The sequence below is a fragment of the Nannospalax galili genome, unplaced genomic scaffold, assembly GCF_000622305.1.
Source record: "Nannospalax galili isolate Female #2095 unplaced genomic scaffold, S.galili_v1.0 scaffold552, whole genome shotgun sequence".
Classification (NCBI taxonomy): Eukaryota; Metazoa; Chordata; class Mammalia; order Rodentia; family Spalacidae; genus Nannospalax; species Nannospalax galili.
Window position 1 is genome coordinate 559889 of NW_008330501.1, and position 4158 is coordinate 564046.

Sequence of the window (4158 nt, forward strand, 5' to 3'; positions counted from 1 at the left end):
TACTGGATTTTTCACTTCCATTTTCACTTCAGCTTGAGTTTTCTTAAGTATGTATATCTCATAAATTCACTTTTCAAGTCTTGTATTTTCTTTGTCATTTCATTCAGCCATATATCTGTATTTTCTTGAATTTCAGTCTCAAGTTTATTCCTATCCTCTTTAGGTTTTATGAATTTTTTATGTGTGATTAAACTTTTAATCATGTGTATGTTCTTTTAAATTATGCATTCTGAGGTTCCTCTGGGTAGTTCTCATTATAGTATACTTCTGTAGGACTGGTAGGTTTTGGTGGAAACATATCTTGGTATTTCATATTATTTGTATTTTTTCTCATTGTGGTAATTGTGGTCTCTGTGTATGGACTTTTATTTATTTATTTTTATTTATTTATTTATTTATTTATTTATTTATTATGTGTCTGATATGGAATTCTAGCCAGGCTTTCTTGAGTTGAAATTTGAATCTAATTATATTGACGATATAACATGGTTGCTTTCTGGTTCAGTATTTAATTAGTCTTTTGGTGGGACTTTATGGTTCCAAGATGACTGATCAAGAGAGCTCCAGCAGTGCTTAAGGGCCTAGCCTCAATTCAAACTATGGGGACCCTGTGGCTGGGTTCTGGCAGGCTAGGCAGTAAGTCTCAGCTGGAATGATCAGGAGGACCCTAGCACCAAGGTAGGGGTAGAGACAGTGTGCGGAAGGCCTAACTAGCTAAGCAGATTAGATGTGAGTCTTGGAGCAGAAAAACGCAGCTGGTCCAGGGTCAGAGGGATAAAGATTCAGTGGGTTGGGTCTGGGTTAGGAGACTGGTCTGGAGGTCTCAGGTGGGAGGTGTAGCTTGCAGCTTAGGCCTAAGGTATGAATAGGTACAGTGTGGGGAGGGTCTAACTAGCTAAGCTGAGTAAGTATTGGTCCTAGAGCAGGAGAATATTGCTGGTCTGGTGCAGGGGGATCAGGACATAGTTGGAGGAGTCAACTTACTGGGGTAGTATGGATGTCTCAGGAAGGATTGAAGGGGGGAACTTAGGCCCAAGACAGAGATGGTAACTGTATGGGGAGGGTCTGACTAGTAGTCATGGTAGGTGTAGGTCCTGGAGCAGGAGAATGTTGCTGGTATAGAAATGGGGGGATCAATACACAGTGGACCTTCTATAGTGAGAACACAATAATTATCATCTATCAAGTGCTCATTTTATAAAAGAGTAATTTGAATCACGCATATTCTTACCCAGAAACTTCTGAGATATGTTATTATTGTTGCTACTGCTTTTAATATAATTAGTAGTAGCATTAGTAATGTTTACACAAGATAAAATTATAGCTTGGAATGTAATTTTCTGAATGGTACATTATTAGGAATCAATTGGATTCTATGTCTATAGTCTGTACTATAAAGGTGCTACCCACATTCCCACTACTTTAACTTATCACCAAATTCACACCATATTCTCCATGAGTGGGCTTCAGTTTTGAAATTGCAATATGAGAAACAGAATAATATTTTACTCAAATTTTCAACTATTACTCAGTCTCTGCAGGTGGGGCACAGATGTTCTTCACTTAAGGATAATTTCCAGAATAATACTTGAAGCTGTCAAAGTAAACCTTAGTTAGCAGAAAGAGTATAAACTCACCATGAGTCTAGGTGCAAAGTAAACATTGTACTTTAAAGAAGGAAGGTGTCTCAAAGTATGGCTGAGTTAAAAGCACGTCTCTAAGACTAAGAGATATCATTTCCTTATAGAACTGGGGTGAAGAATGGGAGAAATAATGGTGTTTGAAAAATGTTTTTCCACAGTTTCAAATGGTTGCCTATTTTACATGGCTTGTGTATGTGTGAAGGGACATGTTCACAGACGAATGCAATCAAAAAAGAACAACACTGTACAAAGAAGAGAAGCATTGCCAATAGAATGAAGTATGAGCACCGACATGTCATGTTTCATGGAAGATAAACCATCAATTGCCTTATATATCATATAAGGCAATATATAATATAATATAATATAATATAATATAATATAATATAATATAATATAATATAATATATTATATAGTAAATAATCTCTGTTCAGGTCTGCAGTGTATAGGACAGTTACACACAACTTTTGAAGATCTAGGAATGCTGCTCGTGTGACAAAACATTGTGGATAATGAAAATATGGTATGTATGTATAATGACATACTACTTAGCCTGACAAACAGATTTCAGTTTTCGTTGAAACAATATACATGTGCCTTGAGGTCATTCTGCAAAGAGAAATAAGCTAGGTATAGAAAGACAATTACCATGTGTTCTTATTTCTATGTGGAAGGCAGAACAATTGAATTTAAAGAAGCAGCGAATAGGATTCTGGTTGCCAATTACTGATGGGGTGGGGTTTGGAAGGGAAGTGAGATCAGTGCAGAGTAGAAAACTGTTAGCTGCTTGAGGCAAACATCTTGAGGGCAAATTCCATATTAATGCACTTTAAAGGTGCCCAGAGGAGCTCCTGTCCACTATCTTTATGATGGATGTTGAGCATGCTCAAAAATGTTCCTGTCTGCCATTTCACCCTTTTTGAACACATTCTCCATGATTTTGAGTGAAGCAGGCTTGTAAATGTGCCTGCCATCTTCATTTAACTATGACATTAAGCTGAACATGCTCAGTAGGGTACTCCTTAATTGAGCATTCTCAGGAATTCCCAAAGAGCTCAGTACATACTGGCTTCCTGGATAAAATCTCCAAGCTTCCTTTGTTCAAGGAGGTCATTTCTTTGGACATGACTCCTGTGCCGTCCTTGTCTGCTACAGATAACAAATTGTTCTCAACTCTTACTCCTTGACTATGGTTATTTTGGGCTTTGCACTCACTGAGATGCAAAACTGTGGAGTTTTTTTTTTTTTTTTTTTTTTTTTTTTTTACAAACATCAATTACAGAAGAGAAAAAAGGTTTCTTGTTTGAGATCTATTACACATCATGGCAAACAGAGTAAATAGTTTACCGTACATTTCAGAATCTCCAAGAGAACATATATAATGTTTTCACTACAAAGCCATAAGTAATTAAGGTAATAATGATGCTTATTTTCTTGATCTAAGTATTCCATATTATATTTATAAATCATAGCATCACCTTGTATCCCATAAATACATCCAACTATAAACTGTGAAATATTATTAAAACTGTTAATATATGGATTGCATATTTTAGTAACAAAAATTTCTTTTATAGGTTTTTTTTCAATAATAATTAAAGAAGAGGCCAGGATATCAAGTGGGGGAAACATAGGGAGAGTTAGAGGGTGGAGAGGGAAGGGTAGACATGATGGAAATACAGTACTCATGTATGAAATTTTCCAAAAAATTAGACATTTTAAAAGACAAATTTTTGAGAATTTTAAAATATCATGTTCAGATCACCTTTTTTGGTTGATATGAGAAACACTGAAGATAACACTTCTCTACCTGTATCCTCTGTGGGAAGAGCTCACACCATCTCCAAGTTGTTTCTTTTAGTCTAGTTTGTTTCTCCCTAGCACAGTTGTGACTATGTAACCACTGTGTCTCACATATTTTTTCTCCATTCCTTAATAACTGTCATTGCTTCAAAATTAGCATCATTTTTCTTTGATTATTTTTTGTAGAAAATCAAAACTCTGTCTTCCTCTAATGTGTATCACTGCTTCTAACTTAATCTAATTTTCCTGTAGATTTTTTTACAAATTGCTTTCACGCTAGTATTTCACAATCGCTGTCATATTGCTGAGATAGTTTACATATTTGCTAGTACACTGTATTTATTACTCTGCAGTAACCTGATTCCTACTAGTTGCACTTCCTGAGGAACAGAGATTTGTGTGTAGCTCATCTGACAGAGTCGAAATTCCCAAAGAGTTTCACCTGGTACACAGACACTAATACTGAGACAAACAAATAAGGAAAAATGCATTTTCAGAATCAAGTAAACTGTCAGTGTGCAAAACAGAAAAACAGAATCAACAGTATGAGATTAAATGTGGAGCCTATCAACGGAGGTAGCAAAAGCAGAGTCTGACTAAAATGCCAAGTGGGAAATTGTCCAATCTTTAGAACTTCTGGGGGCTCTGCTGACTCAAACATAAAAATTGCTACAAATGGGTAATACATGCACATATAATGTAACTGGAATA